At 38.8% G+C, this 21,879-nt stretch overlaps 1 protein-coding gene across 10 annotated transcripts in view; it reads right to left on the bottom strand.

Moving 5' to 3' along the window:
* Nucleotides 1-21,879, bottom strand: part of ERC2 (ELKS/RAB6-interacting/CAST family member 2) — a 538,310-nt gene that overhangs the window by 66,404 nt on the left and 450,027 nt on the right. For 7 of the 10 annotated variants that reach the window (XR_014005105.1, XR_014005106.1, XR_014005107.1 and 4 more), the window contains one exon: nt 9,241-9,429. The gene's annotated coding sequence lies outside the window, so the exon portion shown is untranslated. Of the gene's footprint in view, nt 1-9,240; nt 9,430-21,879 lie in introns of those variants that run through there. The other 3 variants (XM_081184043.1, XM_081184044.1, XM_081184042.1) reach the window with 1 other exon arrangement.

The following is a 21,879-nucleotide window of genomic DNA, read 5'->3' as shown; positions in this document are numbered from 1 at the left end:
GATTCAGAGTGTTTACATGAGGTATCAACCAAGCAATTGCTTTAATTTTATATGGTCAAAGGATATGGGATGACATTTCATCCCACTTTCACAATGGAAATCTTGCACAACAAATCTTCCTGTTTCTCATTACTGCCTGCAGCTTCCCTCCTCATGTGCTCCCAAAATCTGCTTTAGATGGTACCTAAAGCCTTCAGAGCATATTTAGGAAGTACATAACAGGCTGCAGGGGAAACTCTGTGTTAACACAGAGAGAAAGAAACAACACTTCTACAGTCTTTAAGAGATTATTTTCACTTCAGTATTTTTTGCTGCTTCAGAATTATTTCATGTTCTGTTTTAACCAGAAAAAGTTAGCAAGTGCTAGCAATGAAGTAGACCGTTGGTGCTCTTTCATTATTATTACTTTTAAATATCATTAGATGTCATGGACTGGTTGGACACAGAGGAATGGTGAGAGGAACCAGCTGGGGAACCACCAAGGGAAGAATACTCAGAGCCTGGGTAGTGGTGGTAGGACAATGATGAATGGTCAGAGGGAGAAGGCGGAGAAGACTGGCAAGAGGCAGTGTGGGAAGCTAAAGAGGTAACAGGACTCAACGTAAAAGATTTGTATAATAATTCTGTACTTAACTAGTTGGGAATTTGATTTTGGTCTGTATAACTTTTTTATTTTTATTTTTTTGTCTTGTTCTATTTTTACTGATGATGTATATGTGTTTTTTAGATTTTGGAATAAAATAAAGGTTTTTAAAATTAAAAAAAAAGAGGTAACAGGACTCAATAAGATGGGAGAGGCAAAGAATCAGAGGCAGAAGTTGGAGCTGGAGCAGGAGGGTGGGAGGAGAGAGGCCAAGAGGCAGAGATGAGTCAGGCTGGTGAACAATCATGGATGTCTCCCCCTCCTGCTGCAATAAGCTCCCCTCTCTCCTTGCCTCCCAGAACCAAAAGAGGCATGAAGAGGGCAGATGAGAGGTTGGTTGCATGTAGGTGCAATCTCCAATTGCTTGGAGGTGGGGACTTTCAGTTTCAGCAACTGTTCCATGGGGCTCAAGACCTATCATTAGGCCTGACAGTCCACCAAGTATGCGCAGATTGTGTTTTTGCTAATAAAGAGTTAATTCCAACTTCAATGCTGTGATTTATTGCCAGTTTCCTCCCGACATTATATGACCTGCCTTGATAGACAGGTAAAACCAGCCTCATCCAAATATTGTTATAAAATAGAATGGTTTGTCAAGCTGAATTTGATGTAGAACCTTTGCTACTGTTTCGCAGTTCTAAATATATTTAATGATTCACATATATGAATGATAATGCTTCAGTGCCTTATATTGCACTATATTTTCCTGCATTACTTACTACATTTTACCTTCTGGATTCTATATTTAAAAAAGTATATAGTTGCACACACAACCACTTTAAAATATTAGTTTTCCCCCATATAGTGTTTTCTCCATGCAGCATCCAAAAAAGGAGAAAAAAATATTTTACTGAACAATCTCTCTATATAGGATGAATGAGGTTAAAAAAGAAAACTCAAAGTTTAGTAACTTATTTAGGATGCTTGCTTAGAATATTTGTACAATGTATTTCTGTGTGATAGGGTTTTTCCAAAAGATTCGGCCTATTATACATTCTGTCCCACTCCACTTCAAAGAACTCTCATTGAAGAAAAAGATAATTATCCTTTCCAATAAAACTTCTGCTAAACAAGTAATTTTCAATTTAGGAGCAGGTGACACTAAGATATCTCCCAAGGGCAGTGTATTTAGTCTTTATACATAACCAAACAAAACAGTTACGATGAAAGCCGGATGTTCTTCAGCCCTTGGATATAATGAAAACGTCAGCATTGTATGCAGTTTTGGAACGAGCAGTTTTACTAGAACCATTTAACATTTATCATCACCTTCTACAAGTGAGTTCTCAGCAACAAGAAAAGTTACATAAAGCAAACCATTCCTTCCTTTACTGTGCCTTCATGAGAAGGCAGATCTGTTTTTAATTCATTTGCATCTCTTTTTTTGGTGAAAACCGCCTGTATAATGAATTTTCTTGCTGTATGAAGGAAATGAAGACAAAAGACTGGTGAGAAGCTCTTGCTGTGTGGTAGCTTTGTCTGCTCATTGTTATTTGTCCTGCTTTTCCCGTTTCTTCTCTCTCACTTTCCTCCTTTTGCCATAATCTCATAGTTTCTTTTCCCCACTCCTGTCAAGTGAATGTTCTCTTGTTCCGTTCCCATTGCTCCTCCATCTTATGTGTCATATTGTCCCCATACCTCCATAGACCTGTTCAGTAAGTCATTGAGGGTGCAAATGGATTTCTGGATTGGGACTGTGCCCCCTGGCTCTACTCTCAAGCTCTAGGATTGTGAAAGAGCAGACCTACAGTATTCAAGGCTCCAACACATGTAGGTTCCCCTTGCATGACCCCTGCACAGTAAAAATGGAAGCTGCAAATCACACAAATAATTACAAATATCAGCCTCTAAGTGAGGACGGGAGAAAGTCATCATGGAACTCCTTTCCACTTCAATCACTTTGAAGGGAAAATGACTCAGTGCTGAATCTGATTCTGTGCTGAATTTGATGGCACAATTGATTTAGGTCTGTTGGAGGTCTAAGGAGCAGTATAAAATTACACCTTGTGGAATCAGTTTCAGTTGTTGCAGCCTCAGGATATAGGCAGGATGCTTGCAGTGATGGGGCCAACAATATGTCCTCTTCATCCCTGCCCATTATGGCTGATAAAATATAGTAGGAGGGGATTGATTGGATGGGTCTAGGGAGTTCCTCGCTTCAGGAGGAGTTTTGCCCTATGCCTTGAAAGAGGTGGTGGTACAGCCTCTCTTGAAATTGTTTTCTCTATATGCGGAGGTTTTCGAAAACTACCATACAGACTCTAATATTCATTTCCTGGGCAATGTGATCAAAAGGGTTATGACCAACTAGCTGTAAAAAAGTGGTGTGGGTGGGTGGTTCCCATGTCTAGAGATTAGTTCTGGGAGGGGATGCACTCCCCATGAAGGAAGACTTTCATCTCTGGGAGTTCTCCTGAATTCCAATGTGCCACTGGAGTCTGAAGTGCTGCTTTCCTCTTTTGAGGTAATTTGTAAGTGGCCATCCTACCTTGAAGGGGGCCACTTAATGATCTTCCATGGTCCATCCAGTCATATGTTTGTGAATCTGTGAGGCTCCACTCAAAGAAGTAAGTGAGAAAACATTTATCTTTTGGTTGTGCACTACACTAGAAGGTTCCAGTTGTGAGAAGAAGTAAGAACATATCACATCTTGTCTAAAGCTCTGGAGGTTCCTGGAATGGAGCCATACAGAGTCCACGCAGAAGAAGCAAGCCTAGAGAAATACCATAAAAGTTATTTATATAAATGCCTAAGGAACTGCTTAATTTGTAAGGGAGCGCATTACTCCAATCACCATATTAACTGACCAACATGATTTACGTTTACTAGTAATGCTAAGGAAAAGTTGGTTCTACAAAGTGGTAGGCTTGGAACAGGTCAGGAAGAAAGACAAGGATAAGGGGTAAGTCTGGATTCTTGAAAGGATGCCAGGGCAAGTGAGATGGACGGTGCAAAGAACTTTCCATAAAAAACAATACACTGATGTTCCTATTCATCGCACTTTCAGCACTCTAAAAACAATATTAGAATACAAGAATGAGGCCTCATCAGGCTAGCTGCACGTTTTGAATATTCTATAGGACAATAGAATGATTCTTAGTTAAAACAGATGGAAAAATGGTTTTGGAACAGAGCTATAGAATATATGTTAATTCATTTAGTGGGACTCCTGCTCTTCCTCATGCATTTTGTTTCTTCATGCTGGCTTTGATTGAGAATGTTAATATGCTGAATGGATTGCTATACAAGAAGCCAGATTTCCACAAGCCCTTTTGCAAAACATTATTTCCAGAAGTGTAGCTTTTTGTCATTAAGTGTATTTAAATTTTGTGTGCCTACATAATGAATTCATGAATGTATAATTCACTTCCTTTACTCTAATCAGTCATTATTTTGGAATCCTGCCTGCATGAGAAAAAACAGATCTGCACAGAGATTTACCAGTATACCACTTAATTAGAATACAAAATGCAAAACTGGTGGTGAGGAATCCTGACATCTTAATATCTGCTTGAAATCTGCATCTGGGGATTTAGTTAGGTTAGATCCAATGTATAGTCAAACCAGAGCTACAAAAATAGGTAACTGAAGGTGAATGGTTACTTATGAACACAGCTCCATTAAAGGGAGCACCATGGGTTGGATCCAGACCTGCCAGGAAGGAAGCTTTGCTGCTGCTGGAGGAAGTTGATTTTAGCTAATTCCTCTTTTCTCTTGTGGTTCTTTGTGCCTCCACAAAACTTGCTTCAGAGGCTTGGGAGATCCTTCAGAAGTGTGGGAGTTTGCTTGGAGGCAGTGGCAGAGGGAAGATGGAGTTGGTGAAATTGCTATTCTCCCATCCTCCAACCAGTGTCCCTTATGAGAAGGGAAAGAACTGTCAACATGTGGTGATTAATCTGTGATTGTTCATTCACACTTTGTTTGTTTGTTTGTTTGTTTGTAGCACTGTATCCCACTCTTCAGTCAAAATGTCTCCCAGAGAAGATTACATACAATAAATTAAAGGCCGACCCTACTTGGCAGGCTTAGAATCTAATAAACATGACACACGAGGGACAAGGGACATGCAACTCATGTGAACAGGCTCTGAATCTCTAGCAACCTGCCACACACAGTGAGGCCAAATGAAATGCGCTTTTAAAAATGTTATAGAATGGCTGACCACCTTACTTTCTCTCATGCTTTGAAATTAAATTTTGGAAATATATATTTAATGTTTGACCTGACATTTCTAGGATTTCTTTTTTTGTGAAATAACAATTGACAGCTGCTTGATTACATATCCAAGTTACACTTCCATCAAATTAAAAGAAAAGTGGTTGCATAGCTGTTGATGAATTAGAAGCACAACATATAGAGCTGGATCTAGGCATTTCTAGGTATGTTTCTCCTTAAATATAAAATACAACATTATTAAAAGCAGAAAAGAAAAGAAAAACAGAAATTTTGCCAATATTAATGGAAATATATCTTCACTGTGTGAAGTTATGGGCAGCTTTCAGTCTAATCAGCTGGATTCATATGTGCATATTCATTGCTGACTGTAGCAATAAGTGATGACTTTCATGTGTGAATGCACAAACCTCAACTAATCACCACAGGTAGAGCATTCCCAACATCTGGTGTTATGTGAATGTACAGCATTTTCTGATGGTGACAGTTCACACATCTGATTGAGAGTCCACCGTTCTTGATTTAATGACAGATATTTAGGGGATGAAAGTGCACGTCTGAAGTAGCTAAATATTCATTTGGAAATAGATGATTCCCACTGTCTGGAGAAACGTGTGTGTCTTAATCACCCCAGTCTTATTGGCTTAGGTGGACGTGGCTAGACCACCCACTATTTTACGTGCTTGCATAATGCATGTTTATGAATATACACAACCCTAGCCACACAGCTCTAAATTCTTTATTGAAAAAGTATAAAACTATATAAAACCCAGGTACCTGTTTAATGCTAGCCATGTGAACATATTGCTTTCTAAATATGTGATGAAATAGTGCTTTGCCTTCAATCAGCATAATTACAAACATGCGTAAGGGTACACATATGAAATCACTATCAACCTAGGAACAAAATGTTTTGCTGCTCTTAGGTAGCTTTCTAGGAAAATTATTTCAAGTGCAGTTTTGTGATGGCTAATCTTTCTGTTCTTCGCTAATTCATTGGGGGCAGGGGGACTCTTTAAGTTATTCTGGTTTTACTTAACACTTTAAAAAAACCCTAACCCCTGCTACTACCACTTAGGAACAAGCCCACCATATTTCCAAGTAAGAAAATTACTTTCAATTCTACTGCTTGTAAACCAGAATGAGGCACCTTAAATGAAGCAAAAGAAGGAAATTAGCCCCAGATACAGCTGAATGCCGGCCATGTGTTTCTGCAGAGGGAATCTACAGGCCTCTCCTAGAGCTCCCTCATCACCAGATCACTAGACATATAAAATGTGCAAATCAAGACATAATCTGGGAAAGAGTCTGTTGCAATATAGCAGACAGGAATACATCATATTTTTTGGCTTACATACTCCCCCCTCCAAAAGGGCAACATTTGGCCAATGAATAGAATGTTTTAAAAGACCCTACCAGCCCCCAGTTTATAATGAAAGCTTTTCCATGTTTGAGATACTATATTTACTTAGTTCAAATATTTATGGGTGCAATGTATATACAGTATTGAACAAAACAGAAACCAGATTCATTCCTTAATGAGTGTGAAGGAATAGACTACATACAGAACTAAATATACCATAGTGTGATGGGGGGGGGGGAGCTGCTTGGCTAGTACTTTGTTACGCAGCAACCCTAAGAAAATGAAAGTCTTAACAGCTACCGGACTGAAGAAGAAAAACAAAATAAATTGGCATTAGTTTTTCTTCATTATCAGATTCCACCCCCCAGCCCCAAGACAAAGGTTAGAATGTTCAAAACGTCTCTGAATTTATTCAGCTGTCCTTGTGGTCTCATGTTTCAGAAGTGGCTGCTGTGCTGTCTGTGTTCCCATATGACTGGATTAAAGCTATCTGGCAGGCTGGGTAAAGTTCTTAGGCCAGCACTGCCGTGCTTGTTCAAATCCTCAGTCATCAGCCATTGACAAGCTGCTAAATGCAGGATAACATCTCCATTTTTTTAAGCAGCAGAACCGCAAGGCCAATACATCAGTGAGGGATGTATTCCTCAGAAATACATCTACATGCTACTAATTAGGGGAAGAGGAACATTTGCAGAAGTAAAACAACAACAACAACGACCAACAGTACTGATAATCATCATTGAATTTGATGCATTTATATTTTGAGCTTCCCATGAGGATCTCAGAACAATGCCTTTGCCTCACAACAATCCTGTGAGGCAGGTTGCTTGCTTGTCGCAAGGCCATTTTGTCAGTTTCACACCCAAGCCCACCATTTTGGGCTACCTCCCTAGAGTTTATGGTAGCCATATGTCTTTGCCATTTGAGGACTGAAAAAGCTTTGCTTGCCAATAGGAGCTAAAGAATTGGATGGGATTTAGAACACACACCTTGCTTCAAGCTTGCATCAGAAGTATGCCTTATTGTACACAGAGGCTATGATTGCTGGACTTCCAATCCTACCTGTCCTGTATATTCTGGAATAGCTGTCCAGATGATGGTTTCCCAGGCAGGTAAGTTATATAGGGGAAAATATCTCTCCACCCCCACCTTGAGTGCAACATCTGTTACTGTTTGTGAGTCTATTCAAAATTAATAATGGATTCCATCTGTCTTCTAGTGGAAAAATGAACATGTCAAAATTACATTGCAAATGGTGTCTTTGTAGATCATCTCAGAAGGAAGTATGCACAGAAATGGTGCAAATGCAAGTCTGAGCATGGACCATTAGATTTAATCTTGGCACTGTTGAGGACTCTGTATTTAAAAGTATTTCAATTGTCACAATCACAATTAAATTACCACATGTGTTCGTCTATTTCTAATTGCGCATCTCTCTAGAAAGCTTTTCCTGTTCCCAGCATGCATTTCAGCCTACAATCAGAAGTGCATGAAACAAAATGGACAAGAAAACATAAAATACAATGCAAGGTTTTCATGCTACTTCCTGCTTCTGAAATGCATAAAGCCCACGCAAACCCCACAATTTTTGAAATCAGAGCACAGGGCTCAGGGACACAATATGACCAATAGGCCTTGGATGCAATGATTGAACATGCCCAGAGACAGAAAAAATAATTCTTAAAGAGACATTATTGGCCATCTATGATTGTGTTCAACCTAATAAAAGCTTAGATTTGGTCTCAGGAAGCTTAAGCTAGTGTCCTAGTATGAAACAAGAATTTCAGTCAATTCACTTCCACCCACATGCACACACTAGTTACTATTTCCACATACTTTGACTGAGGAAAGAGAGGGTGCTTAAGAAGGTAGCTGGCCCTGCTCTACTCATCAAAACACAGACAATGTTGAAACACATCTTTGTACTGATAGAAACTCAGGAACTATGCCTTGGAATGATATTCTGGGTCTGAGATGAAAAGTGACCGCCTCCTTGACAGGGTCCAGTGAATATCTGAAAAGTGCATGTGAAAACTAACACAAGCTGCAAACTAAAATTAATATTTTGTGAAAAATGCCTTTTAAAGATCCATATTAATACGGGATTGCTAATCATGTAACGTATCCAATTGTAAGTTACCAACAGCTAAACACTATATGTATACTTGGGTTGGTCGCATTGAGTTCAATGGGGCTTGCTCCCAGGTAAATCAGTGTAGGATTTCAATCCTGCTTTGCTTATTTTCCCCGATTCTCACTTGCTACAATTTTCACTTTGTAATTCTCACCCCTTTAATACAACACCATGACTCTTGTTGCAAAGCCTGGGCTTGAAATCCAAACAATAAAAGTGTTCTTATTAAAACATGCACTCCACAGGCATTTTTAAGTCTGGTCGCCCATTTCGGATACATAACCCTGAAACTTTCATCTGCCTGAAAGTGTCCTTCTAAGTATATTAGCAATATCTCAGGTATGGAAATGTTATATAAAATATCAACACATTTACCCTGTCACGCCATCTGTGTGAGCTGCAGTCTCCACAACCAAACCTTTTACACACTGAAATCATTATCTCTCTGAAGTCTGCAGCTGGCATTTAAAACTTATTGATGGCATGGGTATCAGTGGCTCAGTAGGCAGCCCTTTTGCCTGAGGCTCACGAGGTCACAGGTTCACATTCTGCTCAGAGGAAAAGCTGGACATATTCCAGGATTGTGTGTGGGCTGTGCTAGACTCCTAGGGGGCAGTCCTTAAGTCAGTAAGTGAAACCATGTATGCCTTGTAGATATCAAAGCTTTGTGTTCCTAATGGCAGAAGAGAAAGTGGGCAAGGAAGCTACATTCTGTATGCTTAGAGTAAGTGAAAAAATATATAACCAAGTCTTGGATTCTTTCACTAGTAAATGCTACATAACAGTTACTATCACCAATCTGGGGGTTTCTGAGGAAATGACTATAATAATTAAGCACAGGTACACATTCACAAACATCACCTGCGGGCAAAAAATCTGCAAGGGGTGGGATGTGAAGTAGAACACTATGATAAATTTGAATTTAACCTGCTCTGGTGTTAATGCTCTGATGCTTGGTTATCCCAGATGTCTCCCTCCTCATCTTCTTTATAGACAGGTAAAGTTGGATCTCTTGAAGGAACTGGGGATCACACTCTAGGCAAAGGTTGGACAGGTGATCAATGTACAGCATGAGATTTTGCTGTGGCAATGTGCCTCCAACAGTGACTGGATCATCTAGTCAAAAGAAACAAAACCAATATGAAACATTTTGCTTGAGAAAGAGACCAAACAAATCCTATGCATAATGGCAGAAAGTGGCATTTCCAGTAAAGAAGGATTATAAGCATTTAACTGAAAGGGCTGAAATATTTTGAGACAATTTCTTGCATTTGTTAGGACGTAAATGTTGCTACTCAGGAGTTTCGTAACAGAACCCATTATTTTTTTTGAGAGTGATGGTTAGAGGGACCCAATTATTATCAGAACTTCATTGTACGATTGGTGGGAGAGTTAATATTTAGCCACAGAGCTAATTCTGCAACTTACACTGTCCTCCCCCAATGCTGTTATTATTTAACAAACAAAATTTTATTCAAAAAATTCATATATCCCTCGATTGTAAAAAAAGCCCTATACGCAGTTTACAGAAACTCAAAATAAAACATTAACATTATTGATAAAAACAGTTTAAACCAGTATTTAAAAATATTCAAAAGATTATTAAAATAAACAGTAGATAAAAGGAAATAAAACACACATAACTTCTACATGTCTGAATAGGCTTGCCTATTTTATTTAGCCACAAACGGGGAAACATACAAGCCCCAATCCAAATTGCCCTCCAACAGCTGATGAAACTGCCATGCAACATATAGCTTAGCCCTGATTTTGTTCTTCAAAATCAGGTTTACTTACTAATAAGGAGAAACTGGTATCAAGCTCCTCTTTCCTCTGTTAGTTTTCTGCTTGCATCATTTTGACTATCACATCGTACTCTAGATCAGTGTGTTGGATCCAGAATTAATCATGCTCAGAGTAGGTTCTGACTATCATAAATTCCGGGATTTAAATGGATCTGCTCTAAGCACCACTAAGATTGGATCCAAACCATCATGTGTAATATTCTGATTTAAAGCTGACTGGATGGATTTCAATCCACTTGCAGAAGCACCAGATCATCTCTTGACTCAAAATACTATTGAATATTATCTTTCATAAGAACATTAACAATGATTTTCAATAGTAGATAGGTAGCCGTGTTGGTCTGCCATAGTCAAAATAAAAAAATTCCTTCCAGTAGCACCTTAAAGACCAACTAAGTTAGTTCTTGGTATGAGCTTTCGTGTGCATGCACACTTCTTCAGATACACTGAAACAGAAGTTACCAGATCCTTCTATATAGTGAGAAGATGGGGAGGGGTGTTACTCAGAAGGGTGGTGGGAATGGGAGATAGGCAGATAGCTGAGAGAGCCTCTTGACGACTCTTAACGACTGTAATAGGTCTTACAGGAAAAGGCCAGGGGTTTTTCAAATTTTCAATGATTTTCAAATTTTCCTGATTTTGTTAGTACAGTGGTAACTCGGGTTAAGTACTTAATTCGTTCCGGAGGTCCGTTCTTAACCTGAAACTGTTCTTAACCTGAAGCACCACTTTAGTTAATGGGGCCTCCTGCTGCTGGCGTGCTGCCGGAGCATGATTTCTGTTCTTATCCTGAAGCAAAGTTCTTAACCTGAAGCACTATTTCTGGGTTAGCAGAGTGTGTAACCTGAAGCGTATGTAACCTGAAGCGTATGTAACCCGAGGTACCACTGTACATTTCCCCCCCATTAAGCAGCTTATAAATTCTTCCAAATAAATAAATAAAAATACAGTTCAAAGGCTAAAGAAATCATATTCCAATCAGAATTAACCTTAGTACTTTGGGGATACACACACACCACACAATTAATAAACACAGGGAAAGGATCGCTTTTTTCCTGAAGACAGTTCTGACTAGATATGCTGCTATTTGAGATTAATTTTTTAGGCTCCAAGGACACTTAGATGGAAAATCCCTCAAAATATTTATTCCTCGAAGCAAAGTCAGTGGATCTATGAATTAAAACGATCAAATGCTTTCAGACTCATAAAACAAGCACAGAGCAATTTCAAGTTTAGCCCTGGTAAAGGTAAACTGAGCTTCCTTTGTGATGCGAATGTAATGGAAACTTGAAAGCTCAGTAACTGACTTCTCTGTTCATTCTCTGCAAAATTATTTCTGCTCCAGGAATATGCACGATCATAGGTTTGCACTAAGCCATGGTTTGGCTTAATGTTATGTGCGAACTGAACCTATGTGTAAAATCAATAAACATGGGACAAAATTGCTGTGAGGCGATAGGCAAGTTGCTGATTATGCAGAGAATGAACAGAGATTTTAGATTTACATATAAATGCACATCACGAATCGGGTCACCATGACACTTGTACCATGATGACCACCCCACATCCCGACAGTGGACATATTTGGATAAATGGGAAAAGCATGGCAAAGAAAGAAACCACAGCTTGTTTCAGAAACAATAAAAAGTAACACAGAATAGTGCTTTAGGTTGCAGGCTTATACACTCTCACCTGAGTGAGAGTAAGACCTATTGAATTCAATGGGACTTACTTTGAGTAGACATGCATAGGATTGCACTGCAAACAGATTCAGGTTATAATCCAAAATCTAACAACAATTTCCTCCTGGATTGTTGCTTTAAAAAGTCAGTGTAATTGAGGTTTCTACATCTTTAGTGTGTCAAAGAGTCATTTGATATACCAAATATGCTCCATAGAAGGTTTAAATAGCAGGCTGCATTCCAGAACTTTGATACAAAATAGAAAAGGCTACACAGTAAAACAAATGCACTTCACTACATAACAAGAACACATTTCATAAAGGAGCAGAGCATGTCCTCTTAACCTGTGACAACAAATTTGTTTATTTAGTTTTCTTCTTAGTAAGAAAGCAATTGGTTTTTTCACCCAATAAAAATATCCTTATGCATTTATAAACACTACTGGTAATTATGTAATTACCCAGCCCAATCATGTTAAATTGCTGTCAGTTAGGTTCCCACCACTGATTACCCATGTAGTGCACTAAATCTAAATGAAGCCTTTGCTAAAGTGCACTTAGTGATTTACAAAGGTGTCTCTATGATTCTAAAAACCATAACAGCACTATATTATTTGCTATAATCACTCAGTGTCCAAGGTCAAGGATAGATCTCACTGAATTTCTTGTATAAAAATGGAAAGAAACACAGAATTAAACACATGGCTTATTTTTGTGTTCCTCATCATGACTTCTGCATCTAATGGTAACCTTTCACCTCCACACAGTTAAAATGCTATAATTATGTAATTAAAACCAATTATGTAATTTTACCCTATGGATTCTTATCCTACAGGATCCAAATCAATTATTTTGTTCAGTGGCCTTGAAAGATTTTGTAATATGAAACAAACAGTGAGGTTTAAAATTAAGGAGTAGGAAAATTTACAAATTAATCAAATTAATCCTGCCAAGGGGCTACTTACATGTAACTCAATGTCAAACAAATCCTGTGATGATGTTCAGCTCAGAAAGCAACCAACAATATATTTTACAGTTCTTTATAAATTGTAAGAAATATGAATGCCTGCTAAGACTTGACAAGCCAAATCGGATGACAACAGATACATTCCTGTACAGTTGTTCAGTCTACATCCTAATTTCCAAGGTTCATATAATAAATAGTGGAAAAATCCAAAGTAATGTCATCATAGACTGGCTGACATTGCTACAGGGGAGATTAATGAGGGATAGGGGAATTTCTCCTTCCCTTTGAATGCTAAAAAATGTCCTGGCTTGTGGGCTTCCCAAGAAGCATTTGGGTTGCCACTGTGGGTAATGGGCTGTTGGACTCAATAGGTGTTCGGTCTGATCCAGTGGGTCTCTTCTTAAGTTCAGACCTAACAACAACATGTAAAATCAGAAGGAACTCTTGGGGGGACAACTGATCTGACTCAGCATGACAATTCTTTACAGGTGCTTATAATATCAGTGGAAACAGTTGGTAACCGCCTTCAATTTTAACCTGAAGATTGCCACTTGTCCAGTTTTAATTTTAATTTGTTTGAATTAATTGTGGGATGTATCTTAATTTATTGATCGCTTGTTTTTATGCATTGTCTTACTTGTATGATGTTAGCCACTCTGAGCCCGGCTTTGGCTGAGGAGGGGGGATATAAATAAAATATTATTATTATTATTATTCACTTTCCTATATTTTCTTTCTCCGCTTTCCCAACAATCATGAGAACAATCTTCCAGAAGCTGAAATAAATCACAGGAGCTGCTGGTGTCTCTCTTACTGCTCCCACACCACACACCATTCTCCACCTTCCTATTATATGAAATGATTTGACATTTCAAAAGATGCTACATCTCCTTAGCTGTGCAAAGAGCATCTCCTGGTTTAGCAAACTAGTGAAAACAAACAAAAAGTGAACAATATTTCTCTCCTCATCTTCACAAAAAAAACCACCTTTCTACATGAGACCAAATTTTAAACAGAAATGCAGCGACTTGTCATTTGGAGGCTACGATGTTGAGTTGCAATACCATATATCTGAATTTGAATTCTTTAAATAAAATAAATAAAAACAATGGTATATGCATCTGCTAAAACTATATGACATATACCCAGTGCTTTTTTCTAAGGGGGGGGGGATGCAGGGGGATGCATACTCCTAAAAATTTTGTGAATCTAAGTTTGGCCCCATGAGGGGCAGTATTTCAATATGAATAGGAAAATGAGAGCACCCCTAAACATTTTTTTTTTAAAGAAAAAAGTGCTGCATATACGAAATAGCATCTCAGTTACATTGTACTGTTAAATTACAATTAAAAAATGACTTTTATCATCTTTGACTATGCAGTTTTGGGGGGCAAGTATATCATTCACTTAAAAACTCCCCCCCCCAAAAAAAAACTCATAAAGGTCTAAGCAGCAATGAACATTATGAATAAAACTAAGGTCCTTCTTCAACGGTATTTGCTTCTAAATCAAATGGAGTTTGTTACTAATCAGATTTCCTCATTTTAAATTTTATCTTTATCCAAGCAAAGGTGATTTATATCTATGAATACAAAGTTTTTTCATGAGGTCAGCATGTCCAAACAGGTAAGTTCAAAGAAAGATAATGTACCTGAAAGTCTTAAGTTGAACAAATCCCCTTATCCCACCACAATGAATAAAGTTTCCTAAATACAAAAATTAAACACTGACACAGGTCTTCCCCCCTGGTATGTAACAATAATAACAACAACAATAATAATTTACTGAATGAAAAGGGCACGGGGAAGGGAAGGGGAAACAAATAAATTCAGATACCCAAACTTTCTAGTCACATAATGACAAGGTGCAACGGCCACTGAAGAAACAACTGAGAGACAGGAGGAGCCAAATTGCAGTTTGTCACAGCAGAGTCAAGGGAGCAAAAATGTTTGAGGATTTACATGTACATATGAGACTTCTGATCTGTGCTGACCTGATCCACCCCTCCCAGCAACAGGTAAGAATTAAAAACCATTATGAGGGAAGCAGTCTTGATACAGAATAATAGCACCAGAGTCTTGGTCTTGGGCTCACTTTGATCCTTACCCAGTCTTAAAGATAATGATTCCTTACTCATTCAAATTAGAAAAAAAAAATCCTTTCAAAATATGGAGCTATATACTTAAACCAGAGCATTTGCAGAATTCCCAAACCAAGTTCTCTCTAAACATAAAGCATACATTTATCTGCTAAACACCCCACCTCATCCCCCATTTTGCTTGCAATATGTCACTCATGTCTGCCACGAACAAGATCCTGCTGTTTTTAAAGTGGAACCCCTGCTGCAATTTGGCCACTCAAAATATTCTGTCATACTTCATCTAATACAGAATTTTTCAATATATCCGTATTTGGATTCCTTTGCAAATTCTTTTTCTGCTCTGTGTGTGAAGTTCCATAAGCTGGAAATAAAAGTTTTAATGTGCTCTTTCAAAACCAAAAGAAAGTGAAAGAAATAGACCACAATCCCCCTGGTAAAAAATTATCACACAGTATACTTTTCAGCTTTGCTTTATGGTTCACAGAACTGGCAGGTTATTTTAATTGCCTCTTTACTTATTTTATAAGTCAGATATAGTTTGGGTTTTCTTTTCTTTTTTTACTGATGATGACTGCTCACTAGGTTTTCAGTTCTATTTTGTCAAGTACTGACCTTCATCTTTCTAATCTTCATCTACAAAGCACTTATTGCATTTTCTAAGAGGGACCGTATATCTCAAAGTAAAGGAATTACACCTTTGTGAATTCCCATGTGGCAAAAGCATCTCTATTGTTTTTAATGGCTGCTTCTTTGGCCCACAAACACCTCTTCAAAATCCTGACACTGGTCCACACATTCAACAAAAATGTAAACAAAGAAAAATCTGTGAACTAGATTGTAATATACAGCCACTAATATTTGGCAGCCTTGAGATATACATCTATTTTTGTTGTGATACAGCCAAGCAACAAAATGATCATCTGGTTAAGTTGGCAACCTAGAAAAATCAAACTGGTGAACTATAACTACAGCAAGATGATAATCCGGTTAAACTGGGTGACCTATAATATCAATTCCATTCCTTCTCATTCCAATGGTAGTTTCTGTTTCTCCTTCATGTCAAAATCATGATTGACCTGAAACTGTAGAGCATGGATGGGGAGCTTGTGTCCCCCTCAATTGTTTTTGAACTATAACTCCTGTCATCATGCTAGCTGGGGCTGATGGGAGATATATGGAGAGCCACAAGTCCTACTGCTCCTGGAATGCAGGAACAGGGAGCATGTGTCTTTACAAGTGTTGTTGGACTTCCAACAGCCCATCAGCCCTAGGCCAATATGGCCAATGATCATGGAAAATAGGAGTTATAGTCCAACAGCACCTGAAGGCCTGTAGGTTCCACATCCCTAATACAGAGGAAAAAGTGGGAAAAGAAAATATGGGTCAGTCTTCATGCCAATCATTACACAACAGTAACTGTGCCTTTAAAAGTTCCCTGTTTTCCTGGATTCCTTTCTTCTGAGGTGTATTCAAAATTGATTTACAAAGGACAAGGCGACTTGCACTCACTCGTGAAAAGTTGGATACAGAATGCTGCTTTCCTGTCACATGTCACATAATTAGTATGCCTCCCATATTAAATATCTTTTGGATGACAGGTCTAGTGATATTACACTGGCCGTGGCAAAGTTTCTCTTGGAAGTTAAAAGAAACAAGGATCATCATGCTTGAGACAAAACAAAATGACCGCCTTGGTTCCTCTCTCTTTTGTGGTTGGCTGTCTTAACTGTATTTTGTTCTGAAATTGTTCGATGGGTCTTTGGACCGCAATAAAGATTTTATTAATTAGTTTAAAGCCTACCTTTTTCTCAGTAAAAATATAACATGAAACGATAGCATATCAGATTCGCATAAAATTGTAAGCCAGAAGCTATACATCATAATTAAATCCAACCCCTAAGGGTGTCCTAAGGAATCAGTGCAAACTGTACAATAATGGAGCCAGGTAGGCCTCCTTCCCAACAAAAGTGCTGTGATGAAGGAAAGGCCCTATCTTTTATTTCTCCATAGCAAACTTCAGATGAAATGGCCTATGCTACTGGCAGTACACAGGGAAGTATATTTCATTTGAAGTATGTTTTGAAGGACCTGATGTATCCAGGTCTTAAGACCATTTAGGGCTTAGTGGTAAGAACCAGAATGGTGGATTGAGCCTAGAAAGAAATATGCAACCAATGCAGGTAAGGAGTATCTGGGAAACTACACTTCCCAAGTGATATTTGCAAGCACACAAGCTGCCATTGCTCAAACCATCTAGTGCAGTAGAGGCTGGGTTCTAGCGAATGTTGAGTTGGTTGGGGTGAAAATACAGTGGTGGGCGAAGTGGGAGAGGGTTGAAGGAGAACTCTTCTCCAGCTTGGTGTCATGACCAAGTATTATGAACATCCTTGAGCGAATACTTCGGAATCCAGAAGAAGCTTCCAAACTCTACCACAGCTGAAATTTCTGAACACTTTTCAGAGGCAGCCTCACATAGGACACATTACAATAGTCCAACTTGGATGTTACTAAGGATGCTACTAATGGCTGAGGAAAGGTATCCACAGGCTGTTGCATAAGCAAATCACAGCCTTATGTTCATTTCTGTAGAAGGAGGACTCTGAGTGTGGGTAAAAAAAAGCAAATACAAAGTATGTGTATATACTACAAATTGTGTGCTTTCCCCAGTATTTGCTTTTTGGCCTTTCCTCAGTCCTCTTCAAATCAGCCCCAGAGGGAGGACAGCTGGAGTAAGATAGACTAGCATTGTGGGAGCCAGAGGGCTTTTTCACTCTTTGCTTCTCAAAGGTATGAGTTATAATTTTTTGCAGATCCCATAGTCTTAGCCATATATAGTATTGTGCCTCAGTTTTTGGAGGCTGTATGATTAACTCCTTGCCCTACAAAACACAAAACAGAGTTATCCTCACCCTTATTAGATTTTTTTCTTTACTATGATCTGATGCAAAATTATTTTTGTTTGGTCTACTCTATACTGACAGCAATTAATACTAAGGCCTAAAACTTAAAGGGATAGAGCTAACACATGTTTTTAATCTGTAAGCAAGTTATCCAATTATTTTAGGTAAACTCTATGATTGCAACCATTCTACCTACTCCAATATAATGAATTTTTTTCTCCCAAAAGGTCTTAGGAGTTGTGTAGCCTTGTTGGTAAAAATATATGGCGATCTCTTCTTTACCATTCATGGGATTATTTAATGATTGTGCATTAATTGTTTGGGTGTTAGAAATAAGATACTGGGAGCATGACTGAGGAAAATCTTATGTGTGTCAAGATTACAATTTATCATTATAAATTGAGCCTGTGTGAGTCCTGGGCAAGAATGACTAATGTGATGGATTGATGATGATGAAACATAATAAATAGAATGAATGGAAAAGGTCATATTTTTGAGCATTTTTTGTAATTATAAAGATGATTTGCCTAATCTGGTGCTCACTGCTTGTTGGTGCTCCTGTAAAATTAGGTGTTCCTGGCAGGGGAAAATGAAATGACAGCAAACATAACAATAGTGCAACAATTGTGCTGGTTTCCCTAACAGATGGGGAATTATAATCTACACTTTAATATTTATATTCATATAGATGTCAAAAGCAGCAGTAGCAGCAGCAGCAGCAACAGAAGTAGTATTATTGAACAAGTCCCTTATTTGCATAGCAGCATCCCTTGATAGGCATAGATATAGAAGGTTTCTTGGTGTGGTTCTAAACTATGACAAAATATTTTAATTGAGGAGTATGTAAATAAATATACAAGCAAAGATTTATTTATAACAATATTTATAGCATCATGTTTTATTTTAGGATTTTACTATCACCTCAAATATTGTATATGAGGTGGAATTAAATAAGTAATAAATTCACTGTATAACCTTTATAACATTTTGGGCTATGTGCCTGCATTTATCCTTTTTGGCAAGTTCTTCTTCATATGTCAGGTTTGCATTTATAGACAGCCAGTTTGTCTGATATTTACAGCCATTCTCTTCCTTTGCTTTCTCAACAACAACCGTGATATACAACTTGGTCGTCACTATCATATATCTAACTATGGTATAGAAATTCATGTGTCTCAGTCTTGCTTCCTCTTTATGCAATCCCCCTGAGTTTTATAGGATGCTCTTAATAAGAAGCACATTATTCTGAAGAGGAAGTCCTTGAGCAGACGTAGCAAAGGAGTATGGCAAATTAGTTTCAGAATGTGGAAGGTCAACTCAGAAAGAAAGCTGAAATGTGCATTTCTATAGCTAAAAAAGAGAACTAGTACACTGCTAATTCTGTGATGTTTATATAACTCTTGCATTAGAATCAAGAGCAAGAGTCAAAATGTAGGGGTTATCTCCTTGATGCCAACTCTACTACTCCAAGTTCAGAAAAGCTAGGATTTTGATCTGTACATCTTGGTAGAAGGCTCCTGATTTAAGAGAGAGGCAACTAAACCAAACCATTATTCAAAAACAAAGCAAGGGATACTGAGTTAGATACAGAGAACCTTCCTGCAATGGAAAAACTTTCTCTGTCTGAGGGAGGTGCTTTCTCCAATGAACAAAGTGGTCCTTTGATAATTTAAAAAAACACACCTTGAAGGAAGTTTGTTGGAGTCTGATTTTCTGGATCCACTCCGTTAAGACGAAAACCGGACTGCTGTGTGAAAATGCAAGCAAGTCTAAGACCTCACAAATCTAAAGAAAGTTTCCTCTTAAATGCCTTAAGTGCACCGCTGAAAGGCTATACCCCCCGAGTTATTCTGGTATGCAGGTGCTACCAAATGGACTTGGACTGGTGCATATGGCTTGCTCCTTAGGAGTGATGATCTGATATCCTAGGGACAGTCTTCATCAGAAAATGACCTCAGCAAAGGTTCAGGGGAAGTGGTGCTAGCTCCACAGCACAGAATTATGGACTCCAGGAATTCTACCGAAGTAAGATGGTAGCAGTTCGAAAGCACATCAAAGTGCAAGTAGATAAATAGGCACCGCTTCAGCGGGAAGGTAAACGGCGTTTCCGTGTACTGCTCTGGTTCGCCAGAAGCGGCTTAGTCATGCTGGCCACATGACCCGGAAGCTGTACGCCGGCTCCCTCGGCCTATAGAGCGAGATGAGCGCGCAACCCCAGAGTCGGTCACCTAATGGTCAGGGGTCCCCTTTACCCTAAGAGAAACAAGAAAAGAGACCTGAAGCAATAGTTTCTCCTTCTCATGGTGACATGACCCAAGGACCATGCACTGCCCAGTGGAAGACTCAGAGGAGGGTAAGGCTCCAGCTTCATCCTGAGTGGAAGAACTGCCAGGACTTTTTTCAGGAGCCCCTCAGCCACAGGACACAGCTTTGCCAACTGCTCTGATTCAGAGAAGTCTCTCAAACTGCCCCAGTCTCCCCAGCCTTGCAGAAGGCAAAAACTGCAAAATAAGAGAAGGGCACTTTAAGAGCTAGCAGGCTCTTCTGGGGAGGCGGGGTTTTCTACACTACAGGTCTAGTTAACTGTATGTTAGGCTACAGATGTACCTTGGTGCATGCTGAGCAGTTTCAGTAGGACTCTGGGAGCTCTCCAAGGTCCTGCACAATCCTGCTGTAGTCTTGAATTTTTGGCTTGGCCTCTTGCTGAGACACTGAAGGGGCTCACCTGTGAGCCCCGCGCTCTTGCTGAACGCACAGGACGTTACCACATGACACACTGCAGCTGCTGAAATGCCCTGTTTCTGCAGCTGTTAAAAGTGGAAGAGCCTGTCCTCATCACTAATGTGACTAGCATTAGTCAATATGACTAAAAAGGCAACATACTCATTTTATTCTCTAAAATAAGTAGCAATTTAATCTTCCAATCGTATTTTTATTTCATCTCTGCAGGAAATGTGACAGCTAATTGCTAATATTTAATTAAAAAACACATACAAAAAAGTTTTTAAAAATCTAGAAATCTAGAAATTTTTCTTTTAATAAACATTTCATGCATTTCTTCAAAAACAGCAACAGCCAGCCCTCCCTGTACCACTGTTTTTTTTAAAAAAACAAACCTTTGCTCTTAATTTTCAGTATTATGCTATAGTTCCAAGGAGTACCATTTTTGTTTCCTAGTGTACATATTCCTAGTGTACATAATCACATTTTCTTGGCAATATATGATTAAATAATTTTCAGTCAACTATGGCTACAAGTGTGCTGCCTGCACTAACATTCTTCTTGCTTGAGTACTTTGGTGACAGCTTCTCTTAAGGCTCCTTACCTTTGTCTGAAATTTACGGTCATTTATCCACCAGTGGAATTTTTAATATGGCCCTGTCTGTTCAGTGGTTGTGTGTTAAATGCCAATAAACTGGCTAGAAAAGAGCTGAGAGACTAATTGCCTTTTATCTACAGTGTGATGATAATCAGATGCGGGTGGGAGGAAAGACTCCTGCAGATTTAACAAGCCTAACTGACTACCATTTTAACATACTTTGTATGTATGTATTTACTAATAAGCTAAAACTTTCAGAATGCTTTATTTTCCACACCATGCTGTTCAGATTTAAAATCGCTGTTTTGCTTGCTTTGATGGAACTGGTGGTCTATCAGGTAATCACTTCTTACACAGGTCTAGCTTTCAGCTGTACACAGCCTGAAACTAATGTGTCTGGAAATGTGAAACACTTACCAGGTATTCAGCTTCCTACCAGGTATACCTAGTGATGTATAGAAGTGAGAGCTGGACCATAAAGAAGGCTGATTGCCAAAGAACTGATGCTTTTGAATTATGGTGCTGGAGGAGACTCTTGAGAGTCCCATGGACTGCAAGAAGATCAAACCTCTCCATTCTGAAGGAAATCAGCCCTGAGCGCTCACTGGAAGGACAGATCCTGAAGCTGAGGCTCCAATACTTTGGCCACCTCATGAGAAGAGAAGACTCCCTGGAAAAGACCCTGATGTTGGGAAAGATGGAGGGCACAAGGAGAAGGGGATGACAGAGGACAAGGTGGATGGACAGTGTTCTTGAAGCTACAAACATAAGTTTGACCAAACTATGGGAGGCA

The sequence above is a fragment of the Podarcis bocagei genome (genome assembly GCF_964188305.1).
Source record: "Podarcis bocagei genome assembly, chromosome: 2".
Taxonomy (NCBI): domain Eukaryota; kingdom Metazoa; phylum Chordata; class Lepidosauria; order Squamata; family Lacertidae; genus Podarcis; species Podarcis bocagei.
This window is presented reverse-complemented; position numbering and strand designations above follow the sequence as displayed.